Raw genomic sequence first — 27,200 nt, 5'->3', positions numbered from 1 at the left:
TAAGTTATTCTGGAGTGACTGGGGAATATACTGCTGCTTGGGACCACCTTTGGCCAACTCCTCTGAGAAAATACATGGAGAAAGAAGACAAGTAATGGAAAGAGACCATAACATTGTTTGAGAATCTGGATCTAGCTATGCCTGAAGCCAGCTTCTCAACTATATGAACAATCACAACACCAGCAAAATCCCATTTGGGCTTATCCTATTTCGAGCAGTGGCAACGAAATGGATGTTGACAGAGCCAGCCTCTGGCACTGGTTTCAGGTCTAGGGGCTACGGGCAATGTCTCTGCCCTTCTCCTCAATCTTCCCCATCCTTCAAGACTCTGTTTCATGCCACATTTCCAAGGAAGCTGTCCCTGATTCTCCACACTCCCAGCTCTCCTGGTCCTGGCTGGAATGCTTCCCATAGGATCCTGACCTCTTCCAGGTGGCCACCTCACCCAAGGGCCTTCCCAGAGCCCCCTTGACCTTCCCTCTCCTTTCACCCTTAGGTAATGAGCTGCCCATCTATTCTCTGGTTACTCTCAGCTCCTGGAACGTGAATCTGCCAGAACCAGATGCTAAGCTGGGGGAGAGTCAACAGCTGCCATCCTTGAGATCAGGGAAAGGGAAGAGTTATTGCCCCTTGCCAAGGGTTACTGTGTCTCGTCCTTGACAGGGCCCCAAAAGCCAGCTCAAGGCTTCTCGCCCTGGGGTCTTCTCGGCAAGGCCAAGGTCACCCAACAGAGTAGCAGTCAGGTCATCTGGCATCCCCTAGAGAGAGAATCAGGAAGGGTCCTTGAGGTTCCTGGTGTCCTAGACCTTCCATGTCTCTGCCCAACAGTCACGGGTATCTATTTGAATGCCTTCAGAGACAGTGAGCTTACCACTTCTCTGGAAAATCATCCTCTCGCTGGACAGTGGCTCCAAGTCTGCCCCCTAAACTTACTTTTCCCCCAGTCCTCTGGGAAAACCTGACTGGACACCTCTCCACACTGCCCCTCCACTCCCAGTGATGGTCCCAGCCTCAGCACTCGTTGGCTGTGCAGTGGGACAGTCTCTCAAGTTCCCCACCACTCCTGCCCCCCCCCCCCCATATTTCCATAGTTCCCTCCCTCTTGCTCCAAATATCTCCAGCTCTTCCCTGAGGCATCCCTGACGTATCATGCAGCTCTGAGGGCAGGAAACAAGGTTCCAGAACCTCCAGGGTTCCCAGCCTCACCCAGCTAAGTGCATGACCTTAGCCAAGCCAGGAGGGAGATTAGCAAAGAGTCCCCACCCTCTGCTACATCTGGTACCTGGCAGGATCTCAGTAAATGTCTCGGGAAGGAAGGGGGGGAGGAGGAAGAAGGAAAAAGCATCTCTGAACACCTAGGCCCTGAGGGCATTTTACTGACACCTCATTCACTTTACCCGTTGAGACAGGGTGGTGACGGTTCCCACCTTCCAGGAGGAAATGGGACGAGGCCAAGGTCACACAGCCAGTGAATGTCAGAGCGGGGATTTGAACCCAGCCTGTTCAATGCCGAGCCACCCTATGCCGTGTCTCTCTCTGCCCTTCCTTCCTTAAGGGGAGCACAGGCTCCATCAATGCTCCAGCAGTGTCAGAGGCTACTCCTGAAAGAACATGCATGGCGGCTGCCCTCTTCCCGCAGAAGGAAGAGATTGCGGCTAAGAGGAAGATGCGATGAAAATTTGGGATGGAGGAGGGAGCGCAGTGATGTCTCCAGATAAGAACATTGGATTTCGTGAGCCCCGTAGCTTCTCGGGGCTGGCTGGGCAAGACCTCTGTTCTGCCCCAAACCACCCTCCTTCCAGAAGCCGCCGCAGCCCTGGTGTAAGGAGCCATGCTCTCCTCCCTAGCCAGTCACGGCCCAGTAACCTACCCCGGGTGACTCTGGTATTTAACAAGAGCCAAGGGACCCACGGTGGCAAGGGAGGAAGTGTGGAGCGCCTTCGTTCAGTTACTCCATGAACATTTATCATTATTATAGATCTCACTTACTGAGCTCCCACCGTGCGTGTTGTAGGTTCCAGCAGTGCAACTCCGGGCAAATCAGTTCTCCTCTCTCGGTCTGTTTCTTAACTATAAAATATGCATTGTTCTACCGCCTGCCTTAAAAGATTGTTGGAATAAATAAACAGAATGAGTAAGCCCTCAAATAATGTTTGTTACTACTGTTATACTACTTCTATCCTGACGACAACACAGCTCAGAAGGTCCTGTTATTCCCGTTTCCCAGAATAGAAAACTGAGGCTCAGCGAGGTTCAGGACTCTGCTCAAGGTCCAACAGGGAGACCTGGGAGTGATACCAGACACTCTCTTCTTACCAGCTCCATCTTCACTCCCAGCAGCATATCAGGGACCAGGGGCTATCAGGCACATCAGGCCTGATCCCTGGTCCAGTGGGGGAAGACGGACACATAAATAGTTACAACTGCATGGAGTAAGGGCTGTGATGGAGGGCCTAGGGAGCAGGGAGGCAGGGGGTGGGGAACAAAGGAGACGTCCTAAGCCAGCTGGGGAGCCCTGGGGAGACTGCATGAGAGGTGACCTCTTAGCCAGGTCCAGAGGGTGAGATCTATATATGGGAAGCAAACTACAACAGTGGTAAGCACATGAGCTCAAAGCCTGGCTCTGCCCCTCAGCTGTGTGATCTTAGAGAAGTCAGTTTGCCTCTCTGAGCCTGAGTTTCCTCATCTAAATAGCTTAGTAACTGTGAGACTGTACCGATGAAAATACCTATCTGGCACCTGGTGGGCATTTGTCATTTACAAAGTTCTATCTCCTTTCAGTCTCCAGATGCTTATTGAGTGCCTCCTGATCCTGGATGCAGGGTTATGATCTCATTCTCAGGCAAAGATGTTCAACGAGCTGAAGCGACTTGCCTAAGGCCACGCGGGTTCAGAGTCCACCCTGTGTTCACAGAGCACTTACAAAGAGCTCATCACCTTGGCAAATCCTGTAAACGTCTCTGGGAGGATGAAGTGATTGCGTCTATTTCACAGATGAGGGAACAAAGACCCAGGACGGTGATCTTGCATGAGATCATCAAGAACCCCCCTTGACAAGGTCGTGACCCTGCCCACTCCCATCAGAGCACCTCTGCCACCAGGCCCCGAATAAAGCCCCGGACAGAGGCAGAAGTCAACACAGACAAGCTGGTTCCCAAAAAAGGGCTTTATAAGTTGATTATTTTATGCCCAGGTCCCATCTTTCAGAGGAAGTAAGATTATCAGAGTGGGTTGAACTAGCTGCTCACAGACACAGGCTGTTTCTTCACTTGTGAAATAGAAATGAAAAGAATCCTACTGCTTGCTATTCCTCCGGCCTCAGGTAGCAGAGCCCTGTCCTGATTTACCTCTGGGACTCACCCCATGACTCTCACAGCCCGTGAGGTTAGAACGGCGGGGCCGAGCCATCACCCCCAGCTGCAGGCACGGAAGCCAGCAGGGCTGGCCAGCATGTCACAGTTCCCCAGCTGCAGCGTTCGGACCCAGACCCAAGACTCTTGGTGTCTCTAATGGGAAAGGAAACCTCTTTCCATGGAGCTGCTGAGAGAAGAGGACGGAAGCACAATGCTGGTCTACCCAAGAGTGAGGGTGACACAGGGAGCAGAACCGAGAAACAGACACTGCATCCTGGTCCATTGTCTGATTGAATGCAGCCCTGTCTTTGGCTTAAGCAACCCTCTAGAATATTTAATTATAGAAACCAATAAATGTCCTCTTCTCCTTAAGCCACATTGAATCAAGTTTCTGATACTAGCAACAGCAGAAACTTGACAGATACAGTAACCCAAAGCGGAGCTAAAATATCACATTTGCCATGAGAGAATACAAGAGAGCACTAACGTCTTAATGGTAGTAATTAAACAAACAGGAAAACAATCAAATTAAATAAGAGAGTTTTATTTATCTAGAAGGAAGTACTTAAGGAGAAAATTATTTATTTAGGGAAGCATAAAGGGAGAAATGGAGACTCCTGAAATTCTGAAGAAGGCTTCAGGGCACTCAGAGGGAGAAGCCATCATGCATTGAGTGCTAACTGTGTGTTAGGTGCTTCTCCAACTGTGATGGCGTTCCAACTTCAAACACCCAGCACGGTCGGTGGTTATATACCCACTTTCACAAATGAAGAAACTGATGTTCAGAGGAAATAGACCCTGAGCCAAGCACACATGGAATTTGCACCAAGCTCCATTTCATGCCAAGTCCAAGGCTGTTTCCTCAACAAGTAAAGCATTCAACACTAACTTATTAAGAAACTATGGAGCACAGGACCCCAGGATGTCTCTGTGGTCACAGGCTCTGTTGCTCATCATATGAACACCATAGAAAGTACCCAAAAGTGGAAATCCATGATGAAAATCCAGGCCAGCAGCAATGGGGACAGGGCTCCAGAGACAGCCTCCAGCCCCAGCCACTTCTGGAGCCTCCAAAGGACAAGGTAAAGGTTCAGGACTGTCTGGCTGCAGAGCCTGTGTATGTCCTATAGGACCAGCGCAACTCCTGTCTTTGGAACTGACATACTCTCTGCTCTTGAGAAAAGCACAGTCTTGCCTGAAAACCCTTTGACTCTTCTTTCCATAAACAAGGAGAAATCCCTTGCAGATCATTATACAACCTCTACCCAATGGTTCAAATGAAAGGCAAATCTTCTGTACATCTCTTTAAAAATTCCATCCAGAAACTGAACCGATGGGAGACTCAAAGAACTCAGAGCCACACAGGGTCAAGCTGGACCCAGCTTAGCCAGCACAGAGCACGGGACTACCATCGAAGGGGCATCTACTGTGGCACCCAGTGTTGGACTGTGAGTTTTCCTGATGCCCCAGTCCTCTAGCAGGGAAGTAGTGCTGGTCTCCATTGCACAGATGAGAAAATGGCAGCCCAAAGAGGCAGCAGCACAGAGTGACCCAGGGCAGAGCAGGACTTGAACCCAGATCTGTCTGTCTCCAGAGACTGTCCAACTCTCACCTCACCACCCTTGCCAGCACACTGAGAAGCAGTAATCAGGCAGGAGCAGAACTCAGCTCCAGAAGAGATAGTTCTTTTTTGCTGCGAAAAGAAGCTAAAAGCCCCCCCTCCCTGGCATCTGCAGAATACAGTTGCAGGGACGCTAAGGAACAAAGTCACTCACATTCTGCCCTGATATCCTCAGAATATACCACGGTGCTCTGGGAACATGTCTCCTTAGTCTCATAAATAATTGAGAACCAGTGCGTCCCGTGGCATTTCCACTGAAATCATCACTCACCCACACTCTGTGCTTCCGACAGAGCCAAAGAAATTCTTTCTGATTTTTAAAAAATGCAACCTTTTGTTGAAAGCAGTTTTTTGAATTCAGCCTCCACTGAGCACCTACTCAGTGCCATGCCCTGTCTTAAGCAGTGGAGACAAAGAGATGACCTGGACACAGCCCTGCCCTCAGGGAGCTCAGACCCTGCAGAGAGGAGAAAGAGAGACTCAACAGACTATTAGAACTGCCACCATGTAAATTATTTACCAGAATTAGGAAAAGAGGTCAGTGGGGGGGGTGGGGGGGGTGGGGGGGAGGGCAGGCAGGTCAGCGCAGACTGGACTGGCGGGGCTGTGCCTTTCAGGGGGACAGGAGGAGTCAAGGCTGGGCCCAGGGGAGTGCCACACTGGAGAGAAAGGTGTTCTTGGAAGGGGAGCCTGTCTAAAGGCAGAAGGCTCTGCTATGAGCCATGTGATTCCTCCATAACCCTCAGGCCTTTGGTCAAGCTATTAAACTCATAAAATCACAAGTGTAATGGGTTTTTCATGGAGATGGAGTATGTACCAAGGTGTGCACACCAGTAGCTGATCTGAGGGGACATGCACAGGTGCAGCAGTTGAAGGTCATGTGGGAAGAAAGCCAGGGGCATGCAGAAATCAGGGAAGGTGTGAACAGGCACAGGCTCTGAAACTGGCCAATTCATTAGTACACTCCAGCTCCCCATGTCATTGGCTTAATAATGGACACAAGATCCTATCAGCCAATCAGAGTCAGTCCTGGGACTTTTGCTGGAATGTCTAGAAAAGAGACTTTTCTCTTCCCCTGGAGCTGCTACTGATCACTGCGAGGGGAGTGCCTGCCTGAGGGAAGCCAACACAGAGGAAAGCATATTCTTAAAGGCATTATTTAAGCACCTCTGCATGACTGAAGCTCCCTCCACCGTGAGATATTCAATTACACAAGCCAATAATTTTTCCTTTCCTTTTTAAAGGTATTTGAGATGGTTTATCACACTGGTGAGCTCCAGGGTCGTGATAATGGGTGCAAAGACCTATAGGTGGAAGATGGCCAGTATGTCCAGATGTTCGCACTCAGTAGGTTGTGGAAGGAAACGCAGTTGTGTAGGCGGGTGGTGGCCAGGTCACAGAGGGCCATGATGTAAAGCCAAGCGTGGGCAGTGGGAACCAGGAAAGGACTCTAAGCAGGGGAGTGGTATAATCAGATATATATTTGTGGACTCACTCGGTTTATTCAAACGTGTTTAAAACCTAGAAAGAATTCCCCAAGTAGAATGCGAGCCAGTCATTTTTCTTCTCCAGTTTTTTTCAGCATAAGCGTGCTATCTGAGGTACTGAGATCCCCAAGAGGACCCTTCCAAGAAAGGGAGCTTGCTAAGTCTTGTGGGAGGAGATGGGCATGCTGGCTCATACATTCAAAATGCCAGCGAGTTCTAGTCCCTTGTTTCTACACAAATTGAATCAGGTCTGTGCTGTTTGTCTCCCTGCTCCCATAGACAGGGAAGAAAGTCTATTTGTGTATGGCTGCTCCCTGAAATCAACCTCAGGACACACACAGATCTTTTGTCCTTGCCTCTGCCTGGGCTGATGGAGCAGGGGACTAATAAAACTTATAGACATAAGGACTGGGTAATGAGTTCGTTGATACTGAAGTGTGCAAACAACCAGAATGATTAACATACTCATCTAGGGTTGGTGGTAGATTATTGGCCCCAATTCTTCAATTCTTCTTGCATCCAAGTTCTTTTTCATGTGATTCGTCCTTCTCATTAAAAGAACAAGGTGTATCTCCCCTTTCTTTGATTTTGGGCTTGACCATGCGACTTGCTTTGGCCAAAACATGTGGACAGAAGTGACAATGAGCCTGTTCCAAGCTTAGACGTTAACAGACCCAGGCATTTCCACTAAGCTTCTTGCAGTTCTGCCATCACCACAAGGAGAGTTTGCATCAGTGAGGCCACTGCTGGGGGATAGTTCTCCATGTCCCACATGTGAGCAGAGCCACGACTGGCTACATAATTCTGCAGGTCCCACTGTAAAATGAAAATGCAGGGTCTCTTATTCAAAAAGTGCAAATAATTTCAAGATCAATAATTTCTATGTGCATGGCCCTGTGCAGTTTTACAGGTCATACACCCAGGAAGCCAGCCATGGCGGAAGCAGTGACAGCTTTTGTTTTAGACCAGGGGTGAACAAACTACGGTCTTCAGGTCAAATCCTGTCCATCACCTATTTTGATTTGGCCCTAGAGCTAAGGATGTTTTTACATTTTTCAATGGTTGAAAAAAATCAAAAGAAGAATTTTTCAATGGTTGAAAAAAATCAAAAGAAGAATACTATTATGTGGCATGTGGGTGTGAAATCAAAAGAAGAATACTATTATGTGGCATTATGTAAAATTCAAATGTCTGTGTTCATAAATAAAACTTTATTGAAACACACTCCTGAATATTTATTTATGTCGTGTCTGTGCTGCTTTCACACCATTACAGCAGTGCTGAGTCATTGCAAGGGAGACTGTGTGGTCCACAAAGTCTAACATGTTTACTTTCTGACTTGTTAACAGAAAAATTTTGCCAACCCTGTTCCCAGCTAGACAGAAGAGTCACTTAATCAATTCCTGCCTGGATTGGCCGAGCACCAGCTGAACCACAGACCTCTGAGAATGAGTGCTATTGTTGTGTGCCCCCTGAGATCTTGTTGTCGAGTGTAACGTGGCAGTCGCTAACCCATCAGGCTGCAATCTAAGTTGAGGTTTCTCAAAGAATGGTATGTGGGATGATTTCCCAAGTATGTGGAGGAGACTCGCATGGCATTGAATTGCATCATAGGGAAGCACTGCTGTTTTCCGTTCTCTTTAAGTCATTTTATCAAGGAGGAAGCCTCAACTTGGTGCTGGTTAAGTCTTTAATGCTCTCCTCACTCCTGGTCATTCTTCATAACAGAAACAGAGCAGACCTTGAGCTCAGTATCTCTATCAGGTAAGGCAACTCTCTAGAATAGATATGAGTGTTATTTTCAACTGTGTTTCTTTTTTCTAATTTATTTTCTATTTCTAGCGAGCAGTACTAGTTTTCTGTTTATGTCAGTGTGTTAGTTTCCTTTTTAAATGCAATTGTTGTAAAAATTGTGAGTTTACGTGAAGAAAAATTATAAAGGTGGTATTATTTAAATAAAAATATTGAATAAATCATTGTGCAGATATAAGTAAATATGAGAAAAACATCACAGAGGTGGTGGACAAATGGCTGAAGTTTGGGAAGCACGGATACAGTTGATTTCTGAGGACCCCCCCCCCATTCTCTGGTTGCAGAGCAGTATACTAAGCATGTTAAATCTGGGACGACCCTCCCTGATTCAGGCTCTATCTCTGCTGCTCATTGGCTGTTTAACTTCAAACAAGTTACTTGACCTCTCTGAGCCTCTATCCCATTTTTGCAAGATGGAGATGATAGTACCTGTATCCAAACTGTAGTGAACACTGTTCGCTGCCTACTAGCGTGCTTCCTCCTTTGGCCCCTGTGTACAGAACCCCAATTTTGTTAAGGTATCTACTACTCCCCCAAGTAACCACGAGCTTCAAGAAAGCTGATTCCAGCTCCAGACGGGGTTTAATTGCCCCTTCCCCTTGCCAGTGATTTCTCCAGAGGGTTGGACTAACGGATAAAAATAATAATCTAGAAGTCATCATTGCTTAGATGAGCCATGAGAGGCCTTTGAGAACATTTTGTAGCTCCTAAGAGAAAGTCACTGGAAATGATGTTCTCTCGTCTTTGCTTGGCTATTACTGGGTCTCGATGTGATCTCTGGAACCACTGTAGCCAGCTGCCTCTGATAAAGCCAGCACCTATACAAGAGAAGAGATGGGTGGACAGACCCCAGGCTTGATGAGGTTGTTGAGTTGCTGAATCAACCAACCCTGAAGCTAACCCTACCTCTGCAAGTAAAATATGTGGCCTTATAAATGTCCTTGTTTAATAAGTCAGTGGGAGATGGGGTTTCTCTCCCAACCAAAAGATTCCTAACTGGTACCAACATTGGTATTTTATGTTCCAGGTTCAAATTGCTACATCAATACGTCTACCAAATGGTCCACTTGGTCTGTGATTATTCAGACAGTCCTTTGCACATAAGCATCTGTAACAGAGACTTCCATTTGTCAGCCGGTGTCCCTTCCTCTCTTCTTCCTTACAAGCAAAGGTTTTATTCAGGGTGGCAACGTGACCAGTTAAAAGACTACATTTCCTACCCTCCCCATGCGGGTAGGTGGGACCACATGACTAAGTTCTGGCCGACTATGTGAAAATGAAAGTGAATTTTGAGCATTCCAGGAAGGCTGTCCCAAGGGAGCTGATTCAGCCAAAGAGCCAAACTCTTTTCTGCCCTTTCTCTCTTCCTCTTCCTGCTGCCTCCAGGGTAACTGCGATGGTTGGAGCTCCAGGAGTCTTCTTGGATCACCTGATATCCTTGAGGATGGAAGTTTTGTACCACAGAGCACAAAGATAGAAGGAAGCTGGGTGCTTGGTGAATTTCTGGAGCTTCCATACCAACCCTGCACTCTAACTTTACTTGCAGTAAAGTAAACCCTTGTGTGTTTAAGCCCCTGTTACTTTTGGGATTTCTGTTACATGCGGTAACATCTAATCCTGATACATATCTAATTGGAAATTCCTTGTTCTTTATCAAGAGGCTGATGTCTGCAGATATATAAAAGCACTGTTGGAATAATTTTCAGATACACAAAAGACCTAAGATTTAATATGATCTTTATTGACACTCAGATTCTCCAAAGAAACTTCGAGTTGTTGGGAGAGTGAAAATGGATCATTTATGTCATACACTTAACTCAGAATCTAGTGCAGACAAAGCACCCAAACAGTGATGACTCCTAGATTATTATTGTTGTCAGCTAGTCCAAACCTCTGATTTGACATGTGAGGAAATGGAGACCCAGAGAGAGGAAGCACCTTGTCCAAATAATGTAGCCACTCAGCAGTGCAGGCAAGACGAGAATTCATATTTCTTCACTCTTGCTTCAGAGGTCTTTCCCCTCTCCTGAGCCTTTCTGCAAGGTAATGAGCTCCACCACGAAGGAAGTGTGCAAGGGGCCTTGGATGCCCACATCCTTCCAGGGATCCTTCTTGCAGTTTTCTTAGTCCATTAAAATCGCTATAACAAAATACCACAGACTGAGTGGCTTATAAACAGCAGAAATGTATTTCTCACAGTTCTTGAGGCTGAAAGTCTGAGATCAGGGTGCTGGCATGGTCAAGGGAGGGCCCTCTTCCAGGTCACAGACTTCTCATTGTGTCTTCACATGGCAGACAGGGCTAGGGAGCGCTCTGGGGCTTCTTTTATAAGGGCATTGATCCCAATCACGAGGACTCCATCCTCATGATCTAATCACTTCCCCCTCCCAATTCTATCGCCTTGGGGATCAAGAATTAAACATACAAATTTGGGGCGGGGGAAACAAACACTCAAACCATCGCATCTCTCTCCCAGGCAGCCAGCTCAGTTGAAGAATCTTTTAGCTTTCTTGCAAGTTCAGGATTCCATAACTCATTCAGGACCAGAATGAAAAGGAAGGATTGAAAGTCCTTTCCTCTCCCATCTGTGTGCTCCCCTGTGTCTGTTTCCATTATGCCTGTGAGTGAGTATAATAACGTGTGATGGAAATGAGAACAAAAGTGGGAAAAGTAAATAGTCTAGCCTTGAATTTTACCAAAGCCTGGAACACAAGTAGGGTGGGTTATGACATACTTCCTCCTTTCTTTGCGGTCTTAGCTTGCTTTCCTTTTAATTGCCCTGCCTCCTGTAGGGAAGATGGCAGCGATATGACATCAGGGTGGCTAACACAGCCATGCAAGAGGGTCTAGAGGTGTCCAGCCTCACTTGAAGACCTACAGGGAAAACTGGAAGGCTCCAGAGACTGTTTGGATGCAAACTCCCTCCTGGAGGACTGTTACTGACACAACTTTATCAACATTTCCTTAGTGCTGTTATTAAGGCAGCCAGCTTGCCCCAAGCTGATGAATTTTAAAAGAAGCATAAAATAATTTTTTTTTAAATACTTTGAAGCTGAAAGAGTAATGAATGTTTAAAAGCTTGGCTCATTTGAAGCTTTTCTTTGGAGCAGATTAACCCATTCACTGATTAGGGGTCCAAAAAAATGATTATTAGCAGATTCCGAAAACCATGTTAGACATTAAGATATCTCTAACCATTTAATTCTTAGGAAAACCCTATGAGGCAGGAATTGTTGTCACACACCCAGTCGTAACTAAGGGACCTGGACTCAAACCTGGGCCCGTGAGACGGCAGCACACACTCTGGCCTCCATCCTGGGCCCTGCCGTGTTTGGTTCTCCACCGCAGGGCCACCCTGGGATTCAGCCCATTTAGCGTGCCCAAGGACAATCTCCCATACTTGCCTGCCAGCTCTCAAACCTTCCAGCCTGGCCAACAAGGTCAGAAAGCTTTTCGGGGGGTGGGGAAGGGAAGAGAAGGGGATGTTGTGGGGCATCTGCTTGGGCATCTCCTCCGTTCTGGTTCTTGTTGGCTCAGAGGAGCAGGCTGCTGAGCCCCAAGAGAGTGGAGGGAGAGCTGGTCTTGGTGGCCCCAAGGGCAGAACTGGAGACGGCAGAGAGGAAGCCCACACAAAGGCAGATTTGAACTCCATAGACGTTCAGCTTCTAGCAGAACTGTCCAACTAGACGGGAATGAGTTGCCTGTCACTAGAGGTAGGCAAGCAGAGGTCATGCTGCCACCTTCCAGGAATGCAGTATGAAGAATCCCGGCCTTGGATGATCTCGGCACTCAGTGACATCAAAATAACCGTTGTTCCAGGAGAATGTATCACAATCAGCATTGTGTTAGCATGTACTGAGCACCTGCTCTGCCAGGCTCTGCTCCAGGTACCCAGCCAATCCCAACAACTCTGTAGGTAGGAATCATTGGCCCCATTTTACAGAAGCTCAGAGAAGGTAAATGCTTGTCCACGGTTACACAGCTTGACCCACATCCTGCTGTCTCCCACACCTGTGCTTCTGCCACTCTTCATCCTGCTTGAAGTCAGTCCCATTGGTGGAAAGCAACCTTTCCACAGGGAAGAGAGATCTTGTCTTCATAATATCGAAAATCACTACTATTTATTGAAAATTTGCTACATGCCAGGCACTCTTCCATGCATTTTGCAGATATTACCTAATTTAATCCATCTAGTAAATCATCTTTCTCCATTGACATATGAAGGAACTGACTTCCAAAGGTGAAGTCACTTACCCAAGGCCACATCTAGCTGGTCAGTGGCAGAGTGAGCCTGACTGGGAGCTTGAGCTCTGCTTCATTTTGATACCTACCTTTCAGACAGGGGGCAACCCCAGCCACGAGGCATGTGGAACAAGAGGAGGACAATGAGAAAGACGAGGGGGTGGGGATGGTCTGAGGAGCCATGTGAAAGAACAGGGCTCATAGGGCTGATGGGAGGCTGGGGAGGACCTTTCCACACAAAGCCTGGCTGCAGAATGAGAGAGGCTCCCCCGGCTCTGCTGATTTGTATGGCTAGCTGTGCAGCCTTAGTCAAGTCACTGCCCCTCTCTGAGCTTGGAATAGCCCACAGTTTAAAGCAGAGCTCCAAGCCCAGCAGGAATGAGAGGACAATTTGGGAAACTGAGGCAATTAGGCAGAGTTACGAGAAGCTAGGAATCCATAAACTCAGACCCTCTCAGGCCCACTCGCCAGCGTGCCAGCTGGGAGCGCTAACTTACCCTCCCTGCCCTGGGGGCACTTGGGAATGGAGCTCCCACCACTTGCAAAGCACTGGGTCCCAACCATTCAGAGAAGGAGCTGGGGTGGCCAGATCCCAGAGAGTCACACACTTTGCCCTCTTCCAACCAGGACCTGCAAGGGGTGCCATTTTCCAACCAGCTTCTAGGGAGTTGATCCTCTGGGACTCTTTCACCCATTTGTTTATTCATTCAACAAACGTTTATTGGGCACCAGCAATGTACCCACCCCAGAGTTAGGCACATTCAGATCCATACACTTGCTACTCTGAGATGAGGCTAATTGTCCCACATGGGCCAGGAGAGAGGAAGCAATTCAGCCATGATCATATGGTTAGGAAGGGGCAAGGTCCGCACTTGAGCCCATGACCTTGCTGCCACATGGGCCAGCCCTGACTCCCTGTGTCTGAGATATACCCACAACCTGGGGCCCGCTGCTGGAGCCACGTGCATGTGTGTCTGAAGGTCCTGGATTTCCCACCGTCCTGGCACCTGTCACAGTTTAGCAGGTTACCATGGTATCGCTCCCCAGCACCCCGGGCAGCGGAGACCACCATCTGTTTACACGGCTGTCAGAGGAATTGATGTCATACGAAATTGTCAGCTCAGCAGGATGGGAGGAGGAAGAGTGGGCGGCTCTGAAAGCTTCCAAGCCATCAAAACTCATCTCAATCAAAGCCATGAGCAAATTGCTGCTTCCCTGGGGGGAACAGAGGAAAAAGTGGTAGGCTGAAGAAAAAAATATTTCCCCAGAGGAAGAAGCAGGTAGCAATAGTAATGGTTAGTATTATTCTTTCCATTTTTACACTCATTTACAAATCACAAGTTCATTTTGGCCTCTCACAGCCCTGGGAGGTGAGTGTCACCATTAGCTCCATTTTACAGGTGTTTTTAAATATACCACTGAGGCTCAAAGATGTGAAAAGTGTTCTCAAGGTCATAGCAAATCAGATGGCAAGGCCAATAGGAAACAACTCCCTGATTCTCAGACTAAGAGGCTGAGACTTGCTTTTGGCCAAGATGAGAGGCAGGCCTGCCGCAGGTGGCACTGTCCAGGGATGCCCAGGGGGGATTTGCCTGCTGAACACACCTGCAGAAAGTGGGAGGGAAATGACATGAAGAGCATGGTCTGAGAGCTGGGAGTCCCGGCCTCTAATTACAGCTCTGACACAACTGATGTTGCAGTAAAGGACAGAGCAGCTGGTGGTTGCCCACGGCTCAACGAAGAGACATTTAATATCCCTAGAAATATAACTGGAGAGTGGAAATCCATTACTTGCTGCTTGGCATCCATCCTTCTTCCTCAGTCAACTACTGATTCCCCTGGGAACCAAAACTCCTCTAGTCTCACTCCACTGGGGTTTGGGAGAGGCTGACCCACTGCCAGATGATCTGGATCTAATCCAACAAGGATATCTCAACTCCAGGCTATGGTGATTGACTCAGGCATAGGCACATGACCCAAAATGAGCCAATGAGAGTCAGGAAAGAGAATCTCTCCCTTCTGCTGGGCTGATGAAAGGACATGACATAAGCCAGAAGTAGGCCACTGTGCTGCACCAGAGGGCAGATCCTGCCTGAGAAGGGAGCCAACATCAGGGAAAACAAGCCAGAAAGGAGAGGATGACAGATTTCCCCTGGATCCAACCAATCCTGAAGGAGACTCTATTGGACTTATATCGACCAATACATTTCCCCTTTTGCTGAGACAATTGAGTTGGGTTTTCTATCATTTGTGTCACCCCTACTCATCTCAGTGAGAAAACCCTGTGGGATTGGAAGGAATCGTTGAAGAAGCTGGGGCAGGAGTGAGACCCCAGGGCAAACTGGGTAACAGATGGTTGCTAAACTGCCTTCAAAGGAGAGTGAGCAGGGTAACTGCAGGATTTTGGTTCTGCTGGGTGGGTTATGCAAGTTGGGACCAGAATGGAATTGCTAGAGTGAAGGACAGGCTGAGGCAACCATCAGGGTCCCCTGTCTTCATCCTTCTCTGTGCAGCTCCCAGCCTCACCTCTAAATAAATGTTGACCAAGTATTTAGAAAATACTAATTTGAAGGAACCGAAAGTATTAGCCTGCTTAAGCGACCCCTTGTCTCTAGCTAGTCCAAGTTCTCTAAAATCTGATAACTTTGGAAAAATCCTATTTCCTCTCTGGGCCTCAGTTTTCTCATCTGTAAAGTGGGGACTCTCATTTGCATTTTGCTGATGAGGAAAGGGAAACAGTGAGGGGACAGGACTTGATTGACCTGCACAGAGGAAGGATCAGGAAGATCTTAGAATCTCTCATCCCTCACTGGGGATCATGGTCTTCCATTTTCACATAAGCACAAGTTTTCAGCTGGAAAGTTTTTCTTCCTTAAAACAATCTGGTCTTGTTGCTTACTTATTTTATACACCTAAAACTAATATAATATTGTAAATCAATTATACTTTAGTATAAAAATTATAAATATATACAAGTACCTCTTAAAGACATGAAATAAAATATTAGGTGAAATGATACAATGTCTGGGATTTGCTTCAAGATCACATGGAAGAGAGAGCATGGGTAGAGGTATAATCTATACCTCTTGTTTAATCTAAACAAGAATGGCCAGGAGCTGTTGAAACTGGTGTGATGGATACATAAGTGTTCATTACACTATTTCTTTACTCCTGTATAAGTTTGAAATGTCCATGATAAAATGTTAAAAAATAAAAATATGCCTCCTAGTCTGCTATCACTGTGGGCTGTTCTGACATGTTTCAACGTGCTCCACCCAGGACCCAGCCCAAGGGAGGTGAAAAGAAGTGTTCCAGGATAATTGACGGAAACAATCATTTGAGCTTTTCGCTTACTGTGGTTTTTCTCTTCCTGCATCTCAAACAAGTTGGTGATTTTGTGCTCCTTGACACACAGGGAGGCCGAGGCAGGGCAGGAAGGCAAGGCTGCTTAGGTCTTCGTGAAGAGAAGGGAGAATTTTATTGAAGTTGGCAAGAGAGGAGTGGGAGACGCTTCCCCAGCCTGGACAGGGTCCCACCTTGACAAAGCTCCTTGAGTCCCAAGGGCAGCATAGAAACCACAGAACCACCAGTTCTACTGGAGCCGGGATTGGGAACACCTCCATGGTGACTGATGGGCACTGCTGATGCCCAGTGACAGAGGATACCCCTTGGAAGCTTTGGCAAGGTCTAAGAATGTATGGCCTTTGCCTTAAACCAGGGGCAGGCTGCTCCCCTAATGGCTGACACGGACCCTCTGGTCTGTCAAATGGGTTGGGGGCTTGGATTCTAATTTAAGCCAATTTAAAGAAAATGAGGAATATAGAATGGTGGGTACATGATAGGGACAGCAAAATAAAGCAAGAGACTCTGGAGACCAGACAGCAGGATTCTGATCTGGTTCTGCTGCTTACAGGCTATGAGACCCTGGACAAGTCACTTCCCCATCCGAGACTCAGATTTTCCACCTGTAAGATGGGGACGACAGAACAAACATGATGGGCTTGCTGGGAGGAGGCAGATGAGGGGATGCCCTGCATGGTGCGAGACACTTGCCACTGCCTTCTCTCTCCCCCATCCCACCCGCCCCTCCACCACCCTGCATTTAGGAAGAAGCCATTTAAATGGAACTGTAATTCATAGTCAGTCACCAGAGGCTAATTCAGAATTTCTTTTTTGCTCCTTGATTAAATAACAGTTTACAGTCTGGTATCTCATTTTCTTGGTTGGCTACACAGAGTCCTCTGGAGTTTTCTGCACACAGGGAGGAGGCCCCAGTTATATCCACACACAAAAATAGGTCATCTATAGAGCCGACAGCCCAGTTAAGAATCATCTTGCCCTCCAGCAACTACACAGCAAGGAGGATGAAAGTCATACCGACAACTCTTGACTTCCTCCAAACTCGCTCCTCTCCTGGACTACTCCATCTCAGGGAATGGAACCCTATCCCCCCACCCCCAATCATCCTTGGTTATCTCCATTCCTCACATCTCCCCATCCACCTATCACCAAGGCTTCTGGCTTCATCCCGCCCCCCGACATCCACTCACTTCACTCCATTTCCACACCACCTCCCAATTCAAGCCGCCACTTTCTATTGTCTAGAGCTTCCTCATTGGTCTCCCTGCTGCCCTTGCCCCCCACCCCCCAACCTTCCTCCCTCCACATGACGGCCTGAATTTTTTTCCAAATATAAACCAGAATGTTTAAAATATTAAACAAAGTCCTCCAAAGGCTTTGTACTAGGCTTAAAATAGAAATCCACTACTTATCCTTATCCACTCATACCAGCGTCTCCTATCCCCTGTTCTGTCCTCCCACCTCAACTCATTGATCATGGGCCCATCTTTGTTCACGCAGCTCCAGCCCCTCTGGCTTTGTCCTGTCTTCTGAACACAGATGCTAAGCGTTTTCCTACTTCCAAGGCCTTTGTATCTTCTTACAGCTGCCTCCTTCTCATTCTTCAGGTGTCAGCTCAAATGTCCCCTCTTCAGAAAAGCTCCCCCTGACTGCCCCGTCTAAAGTAGTCCTCTGACCCCCATAACTCTGTGCTATTTAAATGAGCCAAAGATGGCTACTGTATACTGGCCCCTACGTTATTTCTTCGAGACCCCTGTCAGCTTGAAACGCCACCAAATTCAAATTTTTATACATCTACTTATTTTTAAATACCAACAAGCAGATTTTTAGTCATTTAGAGCCTTCCTGCTTTGCATAATCCACAAAACTACACCCAACACCTGCTGGCCATTGATAAGACAGAGCTTGTGTTTATTAAGACATAAGCTGCTGGGACTTCCCTGGCGGTCCAGTGGTTAAAACTCCGCGCTTCCACAGAAGGGGGCGCGGGTTCCATCCCTGGTTGGGGAACTGAGATCCCGCATGTCAGCATGGTGCGGCCGAAAACAAAACACAAACAAAATACCCTAAGCTACTATAGCTCTTCAGAGGCCTCTGACCCAGGGGTTCCCCACCATGATGCTGAGTGACACCACCTAGACATAAAACCTCATCTCTGGCGCCCCCAGGAGTCCCCTTCTGGATGTGGCCTCCTTGCCATAAGCCTCTGGATAGACTCCTGCTATGAGAGACTCCCTCCAGTATGCAGCCCTGTCTAAGCACCATGTTACTACCTCTCATGGTCACATCTTTCTCCTTGAGAGGCCCAAATTTCTTGAACCTCCTATACTCTTATCCACGACCCTGTTTTATTTTCTTTGTAATACTTACCACTCTCTGAAATTACCTGGCTACTCTGCTTGCTTGCTTTTTGTCTCTCTCCCTTCTTAGAATGTAAAATCCATGTAATCAGTCAATAAGTCTAGGAAAAGGATATTTACCCTCCCTAGTAATCAAAGAAATTGCAGAGTAAAGTAGTGAGATGTTATTTTTTCACCCAAGTTGGTAAAATTTCTAAAGTTTGACAATGGTGAATATTGCAAGAGTATGGGAGGAAAGGGGTACCCGCATACCCTGCTAGTGGGAATGTGAATGAACACAGCATCTTAGAGGATAATTCTAAACTTAAAACACACACAACCCCTGACCAAGAAATTTCACTCCTTAGTAGCTACCCCCCCCCCCCCCCCCCCCCACACACACACACAAAATCCTTATGTCTGTATAAAGAGGAATGTTAAGAAATAAATCAACAAAAGAGGACTCCTGCTTCCAGGAAGATGGAGTAGATGTGCTTTCCCTATTCCTCCTGCTAAGTACATCTAAAAACCCTGGATGGAATATATAAAACAAATATTAAAAGACTCCGAAAGATGAGAGAAGGCAAATGGCTGGGGATCTCAGAATCCAAGGAACAACACAATGATGAGTTCCCTGGGGTTTTTTGCTTTGTTTTGTTTTGGTTTTGGGTTTTGTTGCTGCTGTTGTTTGCCTCTTTCATCCCAGAATTAGAGCCGAAGAAGCCAGCAACCAAGAAATGCCAACAGGCATAGACAAAAACTCTCAACAAAAGCCTGCTTTCACTAGCCAGTGGACTGGGAAAGGGACAACCAAGAAAGACACAAAACTTTTAGACAATAACCACTCTATTCCAGAAAAACCATCGTCCCACCCTCACCCGTACCAGCAAAGACCAGTCAGGGAGCCTAGAACTACTTCCTCATCAGGCTCTAAGAATGTGCCCCAATCCCCCACCCCATCAACCCCAGTTGATGTCTAAAAAAACCAAGCAGAGAGCAGAAATGAGCCCATCCTCCACCCATGGTGTCATGGAGGCCACACTGGGAGCAGTAATAAGGCACTCCTACCCCACCCAACCAGGGAGGTGTCAGTGGAGGCCACATGGGGAGCTGGAACTCCTACACCCAGCCAGCAGTAATGAGGAGTTCCCACCACCTTGGGTATCAAAGGGGGCCAGATGGGAAATCTGGACTTCCGTCCCCATCTGGCAACAACAGAATAGCACCCACCTTCCCTTGCCAGAGAAGTTTCAAAAAAAGCCAGCTAAAATAGAAGGCTTAAATAAGATGCAGAGTCTCATAACATAATACCCAAAATGTCTAGGTTTCAATCAAATCATTTTTCATACCAAGAACTAGGAAGATCTCAAACTGAACAAGAAAAGGTGTCAACAGATGCTAACACTGACGTGACAAAGACGTTAGAGATGTATGACAAGGATCTTAAAACAGCCATCCTAAATATGCTTCAACAAGGAATCATGAATATGCTTGAAGCAAATTAAAAAATAGAAAGTTGAGAAGAAAAATAGAGAGGCTCAGCAAAGGGTAAACAAGCATGAAAAAAGAATCAAATGGAAATTTCAGAACTGAAAAATACAATAAGAGTATAGGGCAATAGAAATTACCCAATCTGAACAATGGAGAGAAAATAGATTGAAAATATAATTAAAGGAAACTTGGGGACATATGGGACTATAACAAATATCTAACATTTATATCACTGGGGTCCCAGAAAAAAGTTTTCTAAATTAATTGGGAGTGATGATAGTAATATCAGATAAAGTGGCTTCAGAACAAAGAAAATTACCAGAAACAGAGAAGGACATTATATAGTGATAAAAAAGTCAGTCCACCAAGAAGATAGCAATTTTAAATGTGTATGCACCAAAAAACACAGCTGCAAAATAGATGAAGCAAAACCTGATAGAACTGAAAGGAAAAAAAAAGACAAATCCAAATATATATTTGGAGACTTTAACACCCTCTCTCAATAATTGAGAAAGCTATTAGACATAACAATTAGACAGAAAATCAGCAAGAATATTAAAGAGCTTAACAAAAACAACAAACTGGATCTAATTGACATTTATAGAACACTCTATTCAACAACAGCAGAATACACATTCTTTTCAAGTGCCCACAGGATATACACAGATAAACCATTAAAAACCAAAAAAAAAAAAAAAAAAAAAAAAAAAGCAAACAGACAAAACAAACAACTTCAACAGATTTAAAACAACTGAAATCACAAAGAGTATGCTCGTCAAACACAATGAAGTAAAACTAGAAATCAATAACAGAAAGATAACAGAAAAATCTCTAAATATTTGGAAACTAAAAAACATGCTTCCAAATAATTCATGAGTCAAAGAGATAGTCTCAAGAGGTATCAAAAAGTACATTGAGCTAAGTGAAAATGGAAATAGGGCATATCAAAATTTGTGGCAAAACTAAGGCAGTGCTAAGACAGGAATTTATAGCACTAAGTGCATACATTGGAAAAGAAGAAAAGTCTCAGATCAATAATCAAAGCTCCCACCTCAAGAACTTAGAAAAAGGAGAGCAAAATAAGTCCAAAGCAAGTAGATAGAAGGAAATAATAAAGAGAAGAGGAGAAATAACTATAATTGAAAACAGTAAAACAATGGAGAAAAATCAATGAAAGAAAGAGCTGGCTCCTTGAAAAGATCAATAAAATTGACAAACTTCTGGCACAACTAACAAAGGGAAGAAGAGAGAATGAGGAATGAAGCCACGGATATCACTACAGACCCTGCAGACATCAAAAGGATAATAAGAGAATACCACAACAACTCTACACACATAAATTGACAACTCCAATAAAATGGATTAATTCTTTGAAAAGAACACACTACCCCCAACTCACCAAATATTAAATAGATCATTTGAATAATCTTAAAACTATTAAGGATATTAAATTCATAATTTAATTTTAGAATGTCCAAAAATGGACTCTCCAGGTTTGGATCACTGGAGAATTCTACCAAACGTTTAAAGAATTAACATCAATTCTCCGCAATCTCTTCCGGAAAATAGAAAAAGAGGAAAAAGTCCTGAACTCATTTTATGAATCTGCTATTACCCTTATACCAAAATCAGGTAAAGATAGTACCAAAAAAATTTTTAAATATAGACACAAAAAGCTTAACAAAATATTAGCAAATAGAATTTGCAGTATATGAAAAGAATTATTCACCATAACCAACTATTGGTCAATATTTGAAAAACAATTACTGAAACCTATTTTAACGGCCTAAAGAAGAAAAATCACAGGATATACCAATTGATGCAAAAAAGGTGTTTGACAAAATTCAACACCCATTCATGTTGAGAACTCCCAGAAAAATAGGAAAGGGGGAAACACCCTCAATTTGATAAAAGTATCTACACGTAATCAACAGCTAACACTATACTTAAAGGTGAAAGCCCAGTGTATGTTTTTCCCCTAAGATTAAAAACAAGACAAGGATGTCTGATCTTTTCCTTCTTATTCAGCACTGTGCTAGAAGTTTTAGCCAGTGCAATAAGGCAAGATAAGGAAATAAAAGACATACAGTCCAGGAAGTAATATATAATACTGTCAGCATTTGCAGATGACATGATTATGATTTTATACTTTAATAAATTCCAAGGAATCTAAAACATACAAACAAACAAAAAAATTCCAAAAAACAAACCTAAACCTTAGTAAGTATAGGTGAATTCGGCAAGATCACAGGATACAAGATAAACATACAAAAATCAGTTGTATTTTTATATGCTAGCGATGCACACGTGGAAGCAAAAGTTAAAAACAGTGTCATTTAGAAAGACTCAAAACAGAGAAATATTTAAGTATAAATATAACAAAACATGTATGGGAAAACTATAAAATGTATGCTGAAAACTATAAAATGTTGATGAAATAAATCAAAGATCTAAATAAATGGAAAGACATACTCTGTTCATGGATTGGAAGACTTAACATAATAGGTCAATTTTCCCCAAAATTAATATACAGGTTTAACAAAATTACTATAAAAAGCCAAGTAATGTTTCTTCTGGCTATAGATTAGATTATTTTAAATTTATGTGTAAAGGTAAAGGAATTGAATTAGCTAATGCAATTTTTTAAAAGGAGAGTAAAGTGGGAGAAATCATTCTACCTGATTTGAAGACTTATTATATAACTACAGTAATCAAGACCATATGGTAGTGGTGGAGGTATAGACACATAGATCAATGGAGCAGAATAGAAAACCCAGAAATAGACTCACAAATACAGTCAATTGATTCTTGACAGAGGTGCAAAAGCAATTCAGTTGATTTCAACAAATGATACTAAAGCAATTGGACATCCATAGGGAAAAAAATCTCAGCCTAAACCTCACAACTTATATAAAAATTAGCTCAAAACAGATCATGGATTTAAATATTAAATGTAAGACTATAAAACTTTTTGGAAAAAAAAATAGAAGAAAATCTTCAGGGTCTAGAGCCTGGCAAAGGGCTCTTAGATTTGATGCCGAAAATCTAATCCATAAAAGAAAAGATCGATATATTGGATGGATCTTATTAAAATTAAAAAAAAATGTTTCTCTGTGAAAGACCCTGTCAATAGGATGAAAGACAAGCTATACACTAGGATAAAATATTGTAAACTATGTATCCAATAAGGACTAGTATCTAGCGAGGAAAAGTATATACGTATTATATATATACACACATATATATATATATTTGAGAAGTTCTGAGAGTATATAAATTATATATAACACCATTATATATACCATTTAATATAATATAATATATATACACATCACCATATGGTAATGGAATGTTCTGTATCTCAGTTGTATCATCATTAATATACTGGTTTTGATATTGTACTATAATTTTGCAAGATGTTCCCATGGGGGAAACTGGGCAAAGGGTACATGGGATCTCTCTGCATCATTTCTTACAAGTGTATGTCAATCCACAATTATCTCAAAATAAACAGTTTAATTTAAAAATAATTGTTTGCAGCATTGCTTGTATTCTCACGGAAAAACTGGAAACAGCCTTCATGTTCTTAAGAAGGAGAATGGTTGTCTATAATGTCAGCTCCATAAAATGGAATATTATGCAGAACCTAAAGGAAAAAGAAAAAAAATTCTCTCTGACCTGAAAAGCTATGTTGCAGAACTCTTTATATAGCATGGTACCATTTATATTAAAACGCACACACACACAAATAAAATAAAATAAGATAAAATAAAATGCACACACACAAAGAGTGTGACTGCTGTGTAAATACACACACCCTGCATTCTCAATGATGGTAATATTACCAAGAAGGGGTTGAAAATTAATTTTTGGGGAGATGTATGTATATAAAGCACAGATATACATAGCAGATAAACAGTATATCTACAGTATTAAGATACTTCATGGGGGAGGGGAGATGTGTTTAGTATTTTTTTTAATGTTTAGGAAAAAAAAAAAGAGAGAGAGAAATTCTTTAGGGGGACAATAGTGAAAGAACAAGAACTAGCCTAGACCAGCATCTCTCAACCTCAGCACTACTGACATTTTGTGCTAGATAATTCTTCATTGTGTAAGGCTGTCCTGTCATTGTAGGATGTTTAGTGGCATCCCTGGCCTCTACCCACTAGATGCCAGTAGCACCAACACCCAGTTGTGACAATCAAAAATGTCTCCAGACGTTGCCAAATGTCCCTGGAAGGCAAAATTGCCTCCGGTTGAGACCTATTAGACAAAGGACTGGAAGTCACAGATCAAACCCCGGCCGTGGGGCGCAGTGCAGCAGTAGTGATGGATCCGTAGTGCTTTCATTTTCGACCAGAGAATATATTCAGAGCTTACTTGTGTCATTAAAAATTAATTTTTCAAAAATTGCTCTAGCTGGGAAATGCAGTCCTAGAGAGGAGAAGAGACCTGGGCAGCCCTTGGGATTTGGATCTAATCTCAGCCCTTCCCCTCCCTGCTCTGGGACCACCAGCAAGCACCCCCTGTCCCCAGAGAGCCTCTGTTTTCCCCAGCTCCTCTTGCACACACACCCCCATGCTGACACTTTTCACCATGCCCTCCATTCTCCATGCTTTGCGTCCAAACCTCCATGCTCAGGCAGCTCTCTATCAGGATGCTGTCTGCCTCTCCTCTGCCTGGAAAACTCTTACTTATCCCTAAACTCCAGTGTCCTGTCCTCCGGGAAGCGCTCATCACCTCCCACCAGCATTTAAAGGGCTTTCTGCTGTGACGCCACAGAACCATCCCTCCATGCAAGACACACACACCATGCCTGGCTGTTTACAGAGCATGGTGGATATTCCAAATTGACTGCCCCTTCCCATCCACCCCTTGCCACCTTGTTCTCAGCTGGGTTCCTTCGCCCTCTGAATCTGATTGGTTAAGCAAATATGAGGCACCAGCTAAGGATGGAGTGGGGAGGAGAGTGAGGTGGGTGTTGCGTCTCCGGCTTCCTCCCTGCTGGGCCCCCCCTTTGGTAGTGCCTGAGTTCCTTTTCCTAGGGACACAGCTCTGGCAGGGCTCAGTAACCACTCCTTCCTCTCATCCTCTGTCCCCTGAGGGTGGTAACGACTCCCCTGGTTCTACACCATCTCTTGTTAGCACCTTAACCTGGTCCCCCATCCTGTGAATCCTCCCTTCACTGAGCCCTCAACAGTTCTCGAAATGTTCCTGACGAGGCCCTGATCTGACACACACATGCATCCCCGAAACTCAACTATGAGCTCCCGGGGCACGAGAGCTGTGTGATTTCATTCTGTTTGATTTTGTTTTTAATCTCAGAACCCCAGTGGTTGGCAGTGATAAGACCTAGAACATGGGCAGGGCTCAGTGAAAGCTCACTGAATAAATTGATGGAAGAATAGATGGATGGATCGACTTACCGATGGATGGAAGGACAAATGGGCAGATGGACAGATGGACCAGTGTATGGATGGGAGGACATTCAGACTCTACTTTTGCAAACATTAATACCAGCTGAAATTCCTTGAGTGCTCACAGCTTGTCAGGCATGGCACCAAGCCTTTTATATATGTTCACTCTACCTCTAGGACCAACCTATGAGGCAACAGTATCATCATGAGGAAAGAGAAGCTAGGAAAGGTTAGGTCACTTGCTCAAGGTCACAGCTGGGAAGTGACAAGACTAGGATTCGATCCCACCAGCCACCAGGGCCTGCAATCCTGACAACATGGGGATGTTGCTGGGTGACTGAAGGACCCCAACGTCTACCACTGTCGCAGGGATGCTCTCCTGTCCCACGCCTGTCCCCCCACCTCCAGGCCCTGGGTGGCCCCTGCTCTTTTCACAGTGGGCCTAGCTTCAGCACGCTTCCCTCCGAGACCACTCCCTACCTCCGTCCACCCTGAGTGTCTCTGAGGATGTCTGGTTTGCACGTGTGGGGCCCAGAGAGGCACCAGGCCCCTTCCACTCCAGCTGGCAAGCCCTTGTTTATCTCTTGAGCAGGCAGGAGCTTTACAGGTCTTTGAGTTTCTGCTCAAAGGAAAAACCTCCTCCCCGGGGAACTGCTGGATTTATGAAGAACAGCCTGGGGCACTTGCTCGTCCTAGAGGTGAGTTTCAACCTAGAGGTAAAAAGCACCGGCTTAGGAGACACGAGGTATGCTCGGTGATCCTAGCTCTGGAGTGTTGCGCTGGACGCTTCCCCTCTAAGCCTCGGTAAACCAGGACTCCTGGTGCTTTCTGGCTGGACTATGGTGAGGAACAGATAGAAGGTCATCCAGCTAAACTGCACAGGTAATAAAGAGTCATCATCATCACTCCCTCAGCCTGCCTTGTCCACCTGCTCACATTTCCCCAAACATTTCTGCGGAACCGTTTGATTTGGCCATCTCTGTGAGGATTGCCAAGAAGCCTTCCTCCTCATTCGGCAAATTAGGAAATTGAAATACAGAGAGCTTAAGAGGCCTGTCAGAGGTCACGCAGCTGGACAGAGGCAGAGCCAGGCTCTAACCCCAGAGATGTCTGCAACTTCCCTGCACCCTGCATCCCCCACTGCACCTGGCCCCTGGCTCAGCTCTGTGGTGGAAGCAGCAGGCGTTCTTTATTTCCTTCATTAGTTATGCATGGCACGTTTGGAACAGGGCCCTTGGTGATTAAAGCGCCTCGGGACAGAAAAGCCGAGCTGAAACATGAGTGAAACTATTAAAAGAAAAACAAAACAGCAGCATCAACAAGGATGTCTCCAGGCAGAAGCACAGGAGTGCCGCTGAGGACATGACCTCATCCCAGGCGCTCAAGGAGCCTGGTTTTCATCCATTTTGGCTGTGTGACCTTGGACAGGTGAATTAGCCTCTCTGAGCCATAGTGTGCTGGGCCTTGATTTCCAGGGCAGTCGGGAAGTATGTGAAAAGATGTAGGTGAAGCTATAAGCAGAAGACCTGCTACATTATAACTTTAATAAGTAATAGATTTCTGTTCTTCTTTTACATTCTACAAAGCTATTTTACACACATTTTAGGGAAGGGCAAGCATTCAGGCTCTGCAGCAGGAGGTCTGCAATGCAGCCTGGCTCCAACTCTAACTGTGTGATGGGGGAGAAGGTTATATAACATTTCAAAGTCTCGTTTTCCACGTTCTTTAGATGCGGCTAACAATAACCTCTACCCCTAGACCTGCGAGAAGTGTAAATGCGATACCACATGCAGGGGCTTGTCAAAGTGCCTGACACAGGACAAGTACACCACAACTGTTATTCATATTTTCCATCTTCCCAACGTGTCCACTTGGTAGTCGGGATATGTATCATTGCCCCTTTTTGCAGGTGATGGAAGTACGGCTCAGGGAAGTGAAAAAGCTTGACCAGGTCAAAAAGCCAGGAAATGGCAGAGCTGGGACCTCTGCACTGGGGTCCTGACTCTACGTCAGTGAAGATCCTGACAAGAACCCTAAGGTTGTTTATTCCACAGGATCCTGTGTTCTTGGTCAGCTCT

General features: G+C 45.2%; 1 long non-coding RNA gene across 1 annotated transcript; it reads left to right on the top strand.

Annotated features, from left to right (window-relative positions):
• Positions 1–8,130: 8,130 nt before the first annotated feature.
• On the top strand, positions 8,131–9,838 carry LOC113608197 (uncharacterized). Its single transcript, XR_003428243.1, has 3 exons — positions 8,131–8,225; positions 9,301–9,506; positions 9,660–9,838. It is a non-coding gene; the product is annotated as an uncharacterized LOC113608197 (long non-coding RNA).
• The last annotated feature ends 17,362 nt before the right edge of the window (positions 9,839–27,200 follow it).

This window comes from Aethalodelphis obliquidens, unplaced genomic scaffold, assembly GCF_003676395.1.
Source record: "Aethalodelphis obliquidens isolate GAN/ISIS:26980383/991018 unplaced genomic scaffold, ASM367639v1 scaffold52, whole genome shotgun sequence".
Taxonomy (NCBI): domain Eukaryota; kingdom Metazoa; phylum Chordata; class Mammalia; order Artiodactyla; family Delphinidae; genus Aethalodelphis; species Aethalodelphis obliquidens.
The sequence above is the reverse complement of the archived record's forward strand: the minus strand, read 5'-3'. Positions and strand labels throughout refer to the sequence as shown.